Raw genomic sequence first — 15,424 nt, forward strand, 5'->3', positions numbered from 1 at the left:
GTTGAACTAACTCTTCTCTATTATCCGTTGTGTATTTTCATGAGTGTTGAAAGGCCTAGAGGAAACCAATCCTTTTTTAAAATCCTTATGTCCATTTTTTCATGTTCATTTGTTATGTTTGTTTGTTTGCCCACTTTTATATGAAGTATATTTTTTGTGTGAACTAATTTACACACACACACATACACACACACAAAAAAAAGGTTATCTGGCCTCCTGTACAAAACTTGAAGGAAAGCTGTTGCCACATGTGCTCTTCAGAACAGGAAATAGCACTTGCTGGTAACCAAAAAGGGATTTTTTTATATTGACTACTAATTTCCTTTTTTGTTCTGTGTTAGACTCTGGGGAATAAGCATTTTATGCTACATATCAAGAATGAAATATACAACTTCTTTCATAGACAGATAGCTGGCTCTCTGTGTGCAAGGCTGAAAATATGACCTTTAGAGGGACTTAAGTAGTTTTAAAAAACACACTGCATATACTGAAGAGAATAAAGCACATTTTGAATTGTAGGTTTCTAGAAGAGCTCCATTTTGCCAGTAATAAGAGAACACTTTAACAATATAAGTGCAATTTTGGTAGAAGTTTGGGAAGATGTGTTCAACAGCATGTTCTCTTCCTGTCAGAGTTGCTGAAAAGCTGCAGTAGCTTTTCACATGCAGATATATGGAAAAGCAGAATGAATGGATAAAGCTAAATCCAGACATTGCAACAAGGAAGAACTAATGTCTGACCTGGAGAGGTTTAGATTTTTTCTCTTTCTTTTCTTAGCAATACAAAAATGTTGTACATTTTCCACCGAAGTAGATAGCTTGATCATTGATACCGTGCGTATATCGCGACTTATAATAGTGACAATAACCACAATACTGATTAGCTTATTATCATATTACACTAGTAGTTATTGCAGTCAAAGAGAAAATATATTACGATTGAATAGTTCATCCTCTGGTAGTTTCTGTCTTGGAATCTTTATGAATTACTTAGTCAAGATGTCAGACATTAAACTAAGTTTAGTTAAAGGGAATCCGATTGTCCACAGTTCTGGACTTGTCTTGTGCTACACACTCTCTTATAAAACTTGAATGCAAATAAAAAATAAAACCATTATTTCTATTGCATATCATGTCCCCTTCAACTACAGTTGATTGTCAGTGCATACTGAAATACTATTACTTGTTTCAAGTTTACCACACAGTGTCATCAAAGTCAGAGGTTTTGATCTTCTTTAAATTTATTTATTTCTATTTCTATTTTTTTTCTAATATGCAAATATTCTGAACCTTTAAAGATGCAGTTTGTTCTCCCATCAAATGCATCTCAGGAATCACTGCTGAAAAATGTGAATGTCTAGAGTGTACCATCAGGAAGCTGAGTGTTTTCTGACAGAAGACATTCTTTATCCATGTGACAGAAACAGAGAGGTCCTGGAAACAGAACTTTAACTTTTCAGTATGATTGACAACACTGGTACACATTTGAGATTCACATGGTACATAAAAAACATGGAATGTCATTATTATGACTTGAAATTCAAAATCCTTTACCTTACATTCACATCAGCTTTTTTACTTACACTATTTTTTGTGATATGTTTAGTTGTTTGAATTCATTCCTACCAATTTTTGAGTACAGATTTCTTGAAGAGTTTCTTAATGTGTCTCATCTCCTAGAGCTATTTTCTATCCTAAGGGTAGAGCTATGCCCAGAAATTTCAGGGACAGATCTGAAACAATGAAACGAAAACAGAGGATTAGAATGACCTGAAACAAACATAAAATTATGTGGGCTCTGCAATTATCTCATACGTTATGAACTAAAATTATTTTTTAAAAATTCAAAGCATCAGGCAAAGTGAAAACTCGAAAAATTTTGCAATTGTTTTTTTCCACTGTGCTGAACTGTAAGACAAACATGAGTCCTATTTAAGCATACTGAAATGATTTAGAAGCTGAACCAATAACATCCAATAATGTTCATTTTCTAAAAGATTAAGTTTAGAATTACTGGTTTCAAAAGCTTTCTAAATTTGTATTCACTCATAAGCTATAGACATGCCAATGTAAAAAGAAGTATGTGCACATTCTATTCTATATTTTGTTGCAGGTTTTAAGGCAGAAATTCAGAATTACTAGCAACATTTATTTTTGTATTCATCTAGTTTTATCTGATTTGATATAAGTACCTTTGAATTAATTTATTGCTATTGTTAAGAGTGAATTAATCACCTCAATAGCATTAAATTTATTTGGACATTCTGTACAAATGTGTTTAAAATTAATACTTTTTGAATAATTCACTAAGGAAAGTCTTAAATGATATAGCATATCAGATGTTATAGCTAGTCAGTATTTTTGCTCTTTCTTTATGATGTGTGCAAACTAGAACTGTGTCAAATTACTTACAAGGGAGTAAAGTTAATTTCTCTATGAGACTTCCTAAGGACACCTAGGTAGTAAAATTTTCATACCCTTTATCTGTTGATAATTTCAGCAGTGTCTATATCTATTTCTCATGTAAACTGTTTTTTGACTGAGCTAAATTAAGGATGCTCTTCTGTCTTGTAACAATAAACAAGGAAGTTGCACAGGATGGTTAAGAAACTATTGTCATTTATTTCCCTTACATTTGTTACCTGCAGTTTTCCAGCTCATTTCCAACATGTGGCTACATCTGTAGGAAAGCATTTCTAGCTTGTTGGAGAGATATGGCTTTGAATGGTGGATGACTCTTTGCCCAAGTGGAGGCTGATAATGAGTAGTGTTCCTCACGGATCTGTCTTTGGACTGGTGCCCTTTAATGCCACTGTCAGTGACACAGGGAGTGATATTGAGCGCACCCTCAGCAAGTTTGCTGAAAACAACAAGCTATGTTGCGCAACTGACATAACCAAAGGAAGAGATGTCATTCAAAGCTAGGTAAAGTGGGCACATGTGAATCTAATGATGTTCAAAAGGGTGCACAAGGTTCTGCATCTCATGGCAATCTTAGGTATATGTACAAGACTGGGAGAAAATCTCACTGAAAGGAGTGTTGAAGAAAAAGACTTGGTGGTTCTAGTTGACAGAAAGCTTGACATGAGCATATGCTTGCAGCACAGAATGTTAACTGTATCCTAGGCTGCATAAGAAGAAGGTTGGCCACTAGGGCAAGGGAATTTATTGTCCTCCTGTGAAGAAAGGCTGAGGGAGCTGAGGTTGTCTGAAGAAGAAATGGAGACCTCATCTCATCCCTTCAGTATTTAAAAGCAGCTTATCAAAAAGAGAGAGCAACTTTTTCACATGGTCTTATAGTGATAAGACCAGAGGAGGATAATTTTAAAGTGAAAGAAAGGAAATTTATATTTCAGGCAGAAATCAGTATTGAGAGGATTGAGAGATACTGGAATAGATTGCCCTGATGAATTGCAGATGCCATAGCCCTGGAGGAGTTTATTCAACACCAGGTTATGTCCCTGGGCAAACTGATCTAATGCTCGTCAACCCTCTCCATGGAAGGGAGGTTATAATTGAATGATCTTTAAGGTCCCTTCCAATATAAGCCATTCTATGATTATGATTATATTTGGGTTTGACATTCTACTTCCAGTAGAAAAACAGAGCACACTGAGCCTAATAAGAATTAGTATTTGAAATAAAAGGTCTAAGCACCACTTTGGCATTAGGTGACAATCTCAAATATCATGGTGCTAGAGATCTTCACTGACCTAGTAAATGGGGTTTTATTCCCCATTTTAGTTTAGTTGGAACAGTCATCTATAGAAGAAGAAAATCTAAGAAAGCAACATGCAAGTCAGAATAAAATAAGAAGAATAGGAAGAAAATAAGAATAAAATAAAATTTGGTAAGAAATTTTCAGCATAGTTTGTAGTCCAAGATTAGTTTACATAAACAGAATGTGAGAGTAAGCAGGATCATCACAGAAATGAGAATCATCCACTTCAGAGTTTTAAGAAACAAAAGAAAAACATTTTCTGGAAATGGAGTTGATGCAAAACTGAATAAGCCAGATGCTGATATCCTTCTTGTGTAGTTTGGCTGCTTATTATCTACCATGTCACAACTAGTCCTGTTATTCAACAATTTCAGTGAAATATTTAACATAATGAAATCACATTTCCATGCTTCTAGAAAATAAAAAAGCTTAAATCTATGCTTAAACTTATGCATCATTTACTACTTTGTGAATTAAATTTTTGCACATTTTGATATCTTAGGATCCTTGAGGATCCTGTTCCTCTTTAAAGACAAATTGTGACTTTTTTATGCATGCTATAATGGCACATTACAGTTTTTAATACATTGATGGAAAAGAGACATAATGAGTAAAGGGCAGTGTTGCTAGAAAACTTATACTCCAATTATTTCTGTCTGTTACTTTTTAATAAATATATATTCAAGGGATAAATTTATTTTACAAATATAAGAATAAACCAAAATATAAGAATGGCTGTTTTGGATTGTTTTGATTTTTCACCCTGTATATTGTATACGGTTTTCCTTGTTTCTCTTACCAGTTTCTGATCTATAGTTTGGTGGCTTTTACAGTCGGACCTATTGTCTTTAAATTTTCCCAAATGCAATCAAAGACGTTAAAATTTTTAGAGTAGAATCGTCCAATATCTTTTCTTTACCTCTTATTTTTCTTTTCCCATTTTTTTTTTAATTTTCTCTTTCTCCTTCCATCTTCAGAGGGCTGGAGCATCTCTCCTTTGAAAAAAGTCTGTGAAAATTGGGATATCTAGCCTAGAAAAAAGAAGCTTCTGTGAAGACCTCACTGAGGCCTTCCAGTATCTAAAGGGGATCTAGAGGAAAGAGGAAATCTTTATCAGGAAATGTAATGATGCTACAAGGAGTAATGCTTCTAAATTATAAAGAAGAAGGCTTATTTAGATATAGAGAAGAAATTCATCACTCAGAGGGTGATGAAACACTTGAAATAGTTGTCCAGTTAATTTGTATTCTGAGACACGCCATCCTTGGAATTGTTCAAGGCCAGGCTGGATGGAGCTTTGAGTAAAGTGGACATGTGGAAAGTGACCCTGCCCATGGCAGGAAGATTGGAATTAGTTGGTCTTTAAAGTCCCTTCCAATTCAAGCCATCTGATATGACTGTATGTTTCTGTGATTCTATGATTCTGTAATCTTTATACAATTTTCCTTCTCCTCTTTCTTATTTCCTTTCCTTCTTTTTCTTCCAGTGTATTTCACAGAGAAGCATAAGCAAGACAAGTCCTTCCAATACCATAATTTTCAGAAAAAATTATGTGGTTCTATATGACCTGAACTAATCTCTAAATTTCTTCTTGTTTTACTGTGACTACTTCATTATTCAGCAGAACGATGTCAGCATACAAATACACAGTTTCTACTAAATTGGTCTAACTGCCAAATTTGGTTTTAGCAATTAAGGGTGATTTTGTTTGTTTCTTTTGGAAAGAGTAAGAGTGAACATAAAAATTCCTTAGGAGAAAAATCAAGTTTTCCAGCCACTTGACAGCTCCTAGCTTTCTGCATTTACTCATGCACCTATAGCAGTTCAGACATTGCTCATTACATTCCTTTTACTTTCCTGTGCTCAGAAAGGGGCAAGAATGGTGGAATAAAGTTCTTTACACTTGTCACTGGTCCAGATGCTTCAGTCATTTGATTCCTGAGTTGAAACAGTAAGAAGTAACTGTGGTATAATAAATCATAAAGATGACTCCTGGAATAACTCTAAGCCCAGATGTTATTCTGCTCTTGTCTGATGGAATTATTTGGTTTGGGTAAAATGGGGATATACTAAGTTCTGTAACAGACAAATGTAAACAGTGAATTCAGCCTAATGACTACAGTGGAGAGCAGAGCTGTTCTAAAATGCATATCTAAATATGGTGCAGAATTGCATGTTTAAGAACTTAAAATGTATTTTTCTTTTTTTAATATGCAGAGTAACATGAGCAAGAAGTTTACAGTTGGCTTTTTTTTTTTAACACTGCATTTGGTGACAGAATCTTTGGGCTGATATTCAAATCTTGTCACAAGCTGGCTAGGCTGCACATTGATAACAGGCTTACAGATGCAAAAATATGGTCGTAGGTTGCCAGTTGGTAGAAGGTTAGCTCTCTTTTTTTCACAACGCCATTCTCTTTTGCAGTGTTCAACACTGACAGTACAACGGTACTGTCATCGCATCTGGGAGAGACAGCAATTTTCCAGATGCTGAAGTTATTAACACAGAAATACACCCGCAAGTAATGATGGGAAGTTATCTCTGTTACTAGTTACTTTGATTAAGAACTCTCAAAGGCATCTGTTCTCACAATGGCACTGCCAGCATCATCATTTGTTGATTCAAGAAGTTGGTGATACTACATTAATCCTGGTGTGAACATGGTAGGGATCACCTTTTCTGGTATCGCTGCCAAAATGAGTGATTGCTCAGGGAAGACTGGTTCTTGGATGAACAGTATCAAGCTTGATATTAGGGCAAAACAGAGTCCAAGAATGATACAATTCATAAACATTAAGAGGAAGTTTTGCAATGAGTCTTCAGAGGCTACTTTGAATGATGGTGATGTGAACAAATAAAAGAACAGATAATCACAAAAAATTTCTAGGCTCTATGCAAATAGTTTTGTTTCTCTAAACCTATGGTATCTATTTCTGTTTCTATGTATTCCTGTATGTATGTGGAAAAACACTGCAGACCTAAGGAGAATAAAAGCAGAAGAGAGGCTGTGATGGGAGAAAGGGGAAAAGTGTCCTTTGAAGCAGGGGATGCCCTGCTGGCACTACCTATCAATACTACGCATATGCGTAGAAAGACGCCAAGCCAGCATGTTCTGATTTCCAAGTGCTTATCACATACTGTTACTCTCTGAATAAGGGAATTGCATATTGCACAGAGGTCAGAGTATAATTGGATATTCCCTTTTCATACTAGAATGATATGTATTGGCTGAAATAATGATTTTTTGTCTGTCTTGCTGTTTTATTTTATGTACACTACATTCCTTGTAGGACAAAAAACCCTAATAAAATCTGTTAGGTTTGTCTACATGAGAATTTTCCTTAAAAACAAACAAACAAACAAACAAACAAACAAAACTAAAAAAAAAAACAAACAACCTAGGCAGACTAAACTAAGTGAAGGAAAATACATTGAGAACTGAGGTGGCTATCTATAAGAGGGTAATATCACAGCTCTTCCATTCACTGAGAGATTCAGAAATCTAGTTCAAAACTACTGGAATGATGCACAGGATTAAAGATGTAATGACCTACTATTTGCAGTACTCGCTGTCATTCATCCACCTGCATACGAAGCAGTGTCTTTGGATAGATGCACTTTCTGCTGTCTGCAACTCCCTGCTACTGGCTGCAAAACGATAGCTCTATGCATATAATGGATCTCTGAGTTAGCTTGAGTTCTGAGAACTCTTATCAGAGTTCTCTTTTCTGACATAATTCTGCCATATGAGCATCGCTGATTTTTATTATTATTATTATTATCATTATTATTATTATTATTATCTGGAAAGCATAAAAGAGAGTAATAAGTAGCATTAGTTGAGCAGGAATATTTTTTACTCTAAACAGACAAATTAAATCTTTTATAAAGTCTGAGATCACTTTGAAAATAATCTACTAATACTATGAAGATCTTTAAAAGTCACAAAATAATTACTAAGCATTTGCTGCTTCCTTCTTCAGACTGACTGATATATTCACTGTTCTTATTAACGCTTACTTTGGTTTACATATATGAAAAAAAATGATAATCAGAAAACATCGTTAAGTATGTATTTTAATCAGTAGATCACATTATTTTCACTTCATGGTACTTGTAATTATGCTGTGGTAGCAAAAGTCCTGCGTAAAATCCATAAAGCTTGAATGGTGCAAGTTTCATATTTTGTTAGTGAAACATTTTCTTGAGAAGGCTTTTGTAATTAGATCTTGTCTGGCTAACTGTGACCACTGTGCCTGAGAAGCTTCTAACCAGTGAAGCAATTCAGCCTTGCAAGTATCCTGACAAGTAGGGAAGTACCATGACAAGAATTATTAGATCAGGTAATTTTTTTATAAGTCCAAACATATGACAATGGGGTGAAATCAGATGACCAATGATTCAAATTTATTTATTTGACAAAGTAAGTAAACCTGTTTTTGTTTGTTTTGTTTATTTGCTTTCCCCCCACTCCACCCCCTCCACATTTAGATATGTTGATACCCTGGAGAAACAACCGTGAAATAGAGTCTAGTCACATACTAACTTAGTTCCCCGCTAGAATATGAACAACTGTGCTAGGTTTAGGATATCCAGGAGCAACATATTGAGTTGAAGAAAAAAAAAACTCACTTGGAAGCATTGTTTTCCTTTGCTGAGATGTTTTTGGTCACTGTACTGCAAAAAAGCCACGGGATATAATTAAAGTTGTTTGGACACATAATATACTTTTTCTCTTTTTACCCTGAAGTGTGGATGAAGATTTTCAAACTTTGTAAGAGCTGAATTAGTAAGAAATGTTCCTGGAGTCATTTCATCCTCTCAAGCACCTTCCATTTCACTTTATTCTTGTCACTAAATAACTTTAGTGTCAAGGAGTTCTGCCACAGATTCTGGAGATGATGTGAGACTGCTTGGACTTTCGCAGCAATTTCAGATTTTTTTGGCCTACTGGTAAGACCACTGTCACTGGTGCTCCAAGTGCTGTAGCACAGCTGGCTTAGGCACACAAATGAAATAATAATTTCATATTATTTTTCAGAAAAGCTGTAGATTTCCCTACTTTTTCCAAAATACCATTCATATTTTTTTTCGAAATTAAAAGATCCTATTTTGCAACCCGTGAAAAAATAAACTTCTGCATCACTGACTTACATACGTTAACATTATCATATTATATTATATATCTAATATATATATAATATAATATATATATTATCATATTATCATAGCATCATATTTAATTTCTATCCCAAATTGGATTAATGTTTTATGTCTATACATCTCCAAATATTTTAAAGCAGAAATCTTATGAAGCATGGTTTCCAGAAAAGTACTTCTTGTAGTAGACTCAAAAATATGTTGAGGACTACTCCTCAAAGTTTAAAGATTTGTAAAATCATCAGAATCATCAAAACTTGTCCTGATCTTAGCTGATATTAGCTGATTACTGGACATCTTCTTTCTTGTGCACTAATTTTGTCATTGACTTCCAGACTCAGTATTATGAATACCACATCCCTTAATCACGTCTGTGCTTTCTACAGATCAAGAAAATGATTTTGTCATGTTGTATCTTCATTCTAATATATGTCTGCAAGTGTAAAAAGTAGCAACATACTTTAAAAAGAATGTTATTGGCTGGTTCTCAAAGCTGCAGATAGCTGCCAAAATCTGAACACACTATTATGAACTGCTTGTTAGTTAGTTAGTTTGTTTGTTTTTAACTCTGTTAAGAGAAAGAGAAAGAGAAAGAGAAAGAGAAAGAGAAAGAGAACAAGGAAAAGGAAAAGGAAAAGGAAAAGGAAAAGGAAAAGGAAAAGGAAAAGGAAAAGGAAAAGAAAAATCAAAACTTAGGCTTGACCTCAGGAATAATACTTTATAAACTGTACTGCATGATGTGACCCCTCAGATTGTAGTTACAGACAAAATTTTAAAAAGGAAAATTTTTTAAACTTTCATATAATCAAAGTGAATTTGAATGCTGAGTGCATTTGGCTTGAGAATGAACCTATGATACTTTTTTGTGCCTTGGATCTTTTAAAATAAAAGATGACATTCAGCAGATATGAGGACACCGAAACTTCCAGTTACTAATCTTTCTGAATCAAATTAAATATCATGTATTTAATGACTTTCTTGCTGTGGTCTTCTCCTTGATGCGGTCTTCTCCTTGATGCTTTTTATTAAGACATGAGAAAACACTGGAAGAACTCAATCCAGTAAAAGCCTAAAACTGTGCAACACAAAAACTAAAGGTGACTTTAAAACAAAAGCAAAGAAGAATGTTTAGTAATGGAGCTGAACAAAAGGTTGACAATTCCTCCGAAATTTACAAAGCCCTGTTTTTAATTATCCATCACACCCATAGGTTGTGATCTCCTGTTGTGACATTTTCAGTATCTTGACTTGTTGCAGAAAAGTGGTTTTGTTTTGTTTTTTTTTGCGTGTTATGTTTAGCAAGACTCTGTTTACACCATACCAATCAGTCTTTGTCTCTTTCTGCTGCCAGTCTACACAGGACAGACAAATGCTTTTTGACTCTTAGCCTAACTTAAACTGCAGATGAATTTTACAGTCATCAGAAATAGGCAAACACTTGGTCTGGTCCTACTTATAAGGCTATCCTGATCCCTGATTCTGTCAGACTTAGTTAAATCACCTGAGAGCTGGTTGAATTTTTCATTTATTCAGCAGCTTAGGAACTGATTGCCTGTGTTGTGTGACAAAAAACAACAGCTTGTTGAAATTTTTTTTAAGCAACCATGTCATATTTTCAATTTTAGCAGCTTTGTTCTAAACTTCTGTGCATATAAAAATTGCCAGCCTCTTTTACATCCCTGCAAAAGTAATGACAAAGAAACATTGAAAACAGATGCCATAAATGTATATTTAAACAAGCCAACACATTTAGTCACTCAATATATAGAAGAATTTTCATCAGTACAAATGCTCTTGAAAATGATATCTAATTGCTTTACAAGTCTATTCATGAGAGGCTGTTATTTTCCTACATTTTAACACTTGTCAGACTCCATATGTATATTTTGTTTGTTTTGAATTATTTTTTTATTCAATTGAGAACGTGACTGCAAGAGTTGATATTGACTGTGTGTCTTTTCTCTTGAGATCCCCCTACTGACAAATGCACAGGAGAAATTCTTTTGAAACCCAGTGTTGAAACACATCATTACCCTTGTTAAACAGTACCCTTTAGAAATGCTGGTCTTTGCCAACTACCTGCATGAGATTCAGCATCTAGTCCCTCAACACAAAATAACAGCTTTCCCTCCCTGCTAGGATGCAGCTGGCAAACTGATTTAGATTGAGTCGGCAAGCTTCAGCAGTGCTTTCAGGGAAAACTCTTACAGAACATTAATCATTAGGCAATAAGCGCAAGACAATGACTCATGAGAAATTAATGAAGTTCAGTATATTTGTTAACGATCAAGGCAAGTGCAATGAAGATACCTGGCAATAATACTGATGAGTCACGAATACCTTTGAAATAATATTCAGATATGGACTGCAAACTGGAAAACGGTGCAGAAAAGGTCTTTGGCTTTTCTTCAGCCTATCAAAGGAGCATTAACATACATGGAAACCCCATCCATCCTACCCCTTCTTCCAAGCTTTAGACTTAAAGACTGCCAACCATAGTTGTCCTTGAATGTCTCTCAAACCAACCTGCCAATTGGCAAATAGTGCTAACAATGACAATGTTAACACAAATGTAGCCTATCAGAAACTCACTATATTTTGTTGAGGGGATATTTTGTATGACTGTTATCGACTTCTACGCAAGGTAGCTTCACACACATGGACATATGAATAAAACAGTGCTAAACAAACATGGAAACATATAACACTTTAAAGCTGGTTTATGCAAATTAGACTTCCTCAGAAGATTATAGTTCAGTTTAAACCAACGTACCAGGAATCAAATGGCTATAGCAATACTAAAGTGCCATACCTTCAAAATGAGGTCAAATTCCTTCAATCTGTAGCTCACCTTATGGCTTAGCATATATAAAGTCAGAAAAAATAGGCCAGCAGGATTTTAAAAGGAATATTCTAATTTACTTTTAATTTTTTTTTTTTTTTTTGTCTTCATAACACAGCGTAATCTAGTAAATGTAAATTCTATTAAGTACATATATTAGAAATTTTAAAACAGAATAACCTTTGAAAACACACGAAGGCTGCAGTAGCTTCAGTCATGGTTGGGTCCAGACCTCAAGCTGGATGCTGAAGTGCAGTTTAAGGCAAGAACTTTTTCTTATGAGAAGTTAAGTGACATCAGCTTTTTGTATGCTTGTTTTTTTTCCAATTGTTTTTCATATTCTAAGATTCAAATTTTGCTAGCTTTCACATTCATATGGAACCTGATTTGAGAATTTTTTTGGTATGCTTGGGAAGTCATATCTTCAACACTGGGCTTAAGTTCCATCAGAAATATAACTGTTATAATGTGAAAATGCAAATTACTTTAATGCCTTCATTTAAGTTCAAGAGTGGGTTAAATGATTAAAATTAAGTCATATGCCAGTATTTGGAGTTACAAATTGTGTACCAGTAGCAGCTACGTAGAAAACATCGGACATGGATAGTAATCCTTTCTCTGATAAAATAACCCCAGTTTTTGGCAATCAGTGATTATAGGAACATTCTGAGCCGGAGATTACATACAGGTCAGAAAGTGTAATAACACTGAATGGGCCTGAATGTAACACTGAATGCAGTTTTCAAATCCTTTTTAACCACATTTACACTTTCAGCTTCCACAGTCTGATGGTGCAGTGAGTGCTATCATTATTGTATAATAAAAATTTCTTCTGTTTTACTTAATTTATGTCTGTTGTCTGATAATTTCAGTAGCTTCTCACAGCAACTGGTATGAGAAGACAGGGTAATATGCATTCTCTGTGTGATGGTTGTTTATGTCCCACATGTTCATGATTTTGTAGACTCTCCCAGCTGCCATTGCACAGCATTTTTTATCTTTCTCAAATTTGTTTTCAGGAGCACATTCAACAATGCTCTCCACTGAGCCATCAGCAGGTCCTTTTTGAAACATCTGAGTTACTCTGATCTAATGTGGGACAGATCCTTGTCTCTGTTCACAGAGGCCATCCTGCAGCCTGTCCCATTATAAAACCTTGCCACATACACCCAATACAGGGATGAGAATAGTACTTTACTGATGTTGTTTAACCATTTAGTTATAAATCTGAATCATATTTTGGTTTTGTTTTGTTCCTTTCCAAATTATTAATAATATGCTTTGTTTGTCTTTTTGACTGTATATTATCCAGTGAATTCAAAAACCTGTCCTTAATTCAATAGAAGTTTATTGAAGTTTATTTTTACATTTTTTCTGATTTTTTTAAGACATCTAATATATTTCATCATATTGAAAAATTCTCTCTAGTGACAAATACAATCATTGCCACATAGTTTTAATATTAATATTTTTTTCTTAGGAGTATTTGTAGTTTTCTGAAGATAAGATCTCTGCAAATATATGAGATATAAAATATGTTTATGGAAGAATTGAATTAATAATCTGAAAATTAGTTGTTCAGTATTTTATTGATAAAATTCTAGAAGTACATGCCCTAAAGATCATAGAACATTTGGTATAAAGATCGTTCAAAATCTATCCTCTCAATAAGACTGTCATTGTCTCCTAATTGGGCTGTATCACTGCTATGCTAAATAGCTTTTAAAATCTTCTAGCATTTTTCAATATAATTTGATGTTATCTATGTGCTAAGCATATTATTTCAGCTTATATTCAGTTGAGTCACAGTAATATTATTTTAGATGGAAGTCCACTTGAGAGAACTTTATTACACTTAGGGAGAGTTAATAATAAACCATGAATGCAGGAATTTGTTAGATAATTTTGCAATTCTTGAAAAGTCTGTAGCAACTCACTTTCAGTAAAATACAGAGCAACAAACTAACATTTCTTGTACAGAAAAGAAGGAGTTAGTGAGAGATAAAACAAGTGAGTGGCACTACTAAATAGACTGACCGTGAAAGGACCATAACTAAAGCTGAAGTCTTCATCTTACTGAAACATGTCATACATGTGTAAATGACAGTTGGAAAGGCCTTGGAAAACCACAAGGTTTCTTACTAGCTGGTATTGCAACTGGTCCAGGGAGAATCTGTTTTGAAATATGTTTGTTGGTTTAATAGTAATGTGTGGTTTTAGTCTGGAATAAATGCACTGAAGAGATTCGGTATGCTTCTCTGAAGGTGTCAATTCATCCAATTAGGTTTGCAATGCAACTCAGTCGTATATCAGTGGACATATATTTCCCTTTCTGTGGTTTAATCTGTAGATAGTTTAAAAGAGAGTTCACAAATCAACAGTTCAAACTTTTCTAACATTGTGTTTAAAAAAAAAAAATTAATGCACGGTGTTAATTCAGAGTACTTTGATGTACTAATGTGTTTAAATCTGCATATTTTCTTTCGTCTTGATTCCATTAAAAATATTTACATTCCTGCTGAGGTAATAACTTCATGTTCTGGAATCAAGTTCTTACACTGAAAAGTCAGATAATTTCTGTGAGATATAAAGCAATGAAAAGAAAAAAGAATAATTACTTTGATATGAAAGTAAATGACTAAATCTTTTTAGATTAACACATGTAAGTATTTTTTGTAACCCCATTCCTAGTATTGCTCTATGGAACAATTCAATGTAAGAAAATCAAATAAACCAACAAAAGGATCCATTGCCCTTTCAAGGTGGGGGAAACTTCCCCAAACTCTTATCATGAAGAGGTTAAAGACCATGGATGGCAGCATAGTTTATGTACAGAAAGGATGACAAAAAGTTCAGATGAGCATAAACGATTTACACATGAAAGAAATTTTTGGAATCCTATGGAAGGAAAAAGCAGTGCTTTTACAACAGACAGATGGTACTGATTTGGGAGAGTCAGAGCTGCGGAATGATTTGGAAGAGTTAGGGCTGTATGAACTGCTCTTGTGGAAAGAAACACAGTAAATTGTCTTTTTTTCCTTGATATTGCGCTCAACAGAATGAGAGATAGGTGAGGCATAGTTGCAGGTGGAATATCTTTCCTTAGATAACACGTAATATTTTAGTAGCCAGCTTGGTATCCTACACTCTTTTGGTATAAAATGATGTCAAAAATACTGTGCCACAATATTGATTTTGTAGGTTAGGCCACTATAAGGAAATAAAATGGATTAGGCTGTGCTTTGACAAGTTTACTAGTAAAGAGTGTTCTGCAGCAGAAGGTCTATAAGTTTACACATGTAAATAAGCAAAATTTTAGGCCTACTAATAAGTTCTGTTCCTTGCAATAGCAAATATCAAGAAAATCTGAATGAAGCCAGATGGCTTTGGAAATAAAGGTAATTCAAATCTGTTTCCTTATTGAAATTATGATCTTTTTTTTTTTTTTTTTTTTAATTTAATTAAATTAATGCAATATTGACAATAGCATCTTTCTCCATAAAATTTAATCATATATACTCTGCACTTCTGTGTTCACTCTTGTGTCCATACTTCACTAGAATATGATTTCCTATATGACTACTTACCCTTGCAGAGAAAAGTGTGCAAGAACAGAGTCAAAATGTGCTTTCTCTCATCCATTTCAATGGTGTAACTTATCTTTCCAAATGGTATTACATTAGAGTTAAATTACCTTTGGTA

The sequence above is a fragment of the Centrocercus urophasianus genome, unplaced genomic scaffold, assembly GCF_019232065.1.
Source record: "Centrocercus urophasianus isolate 14NV4802_14NV808 unplaced genomic scaffold, USGS_Curo_1.0 seq_11, whole genome shotgun sequence".
Classification (NCBI taxonomy): Eukaryota; Metazoa; Chordata; class Aves; order Galliformes; family Phasianidae; genus Centrocercus; species Centrocercus urophasianus.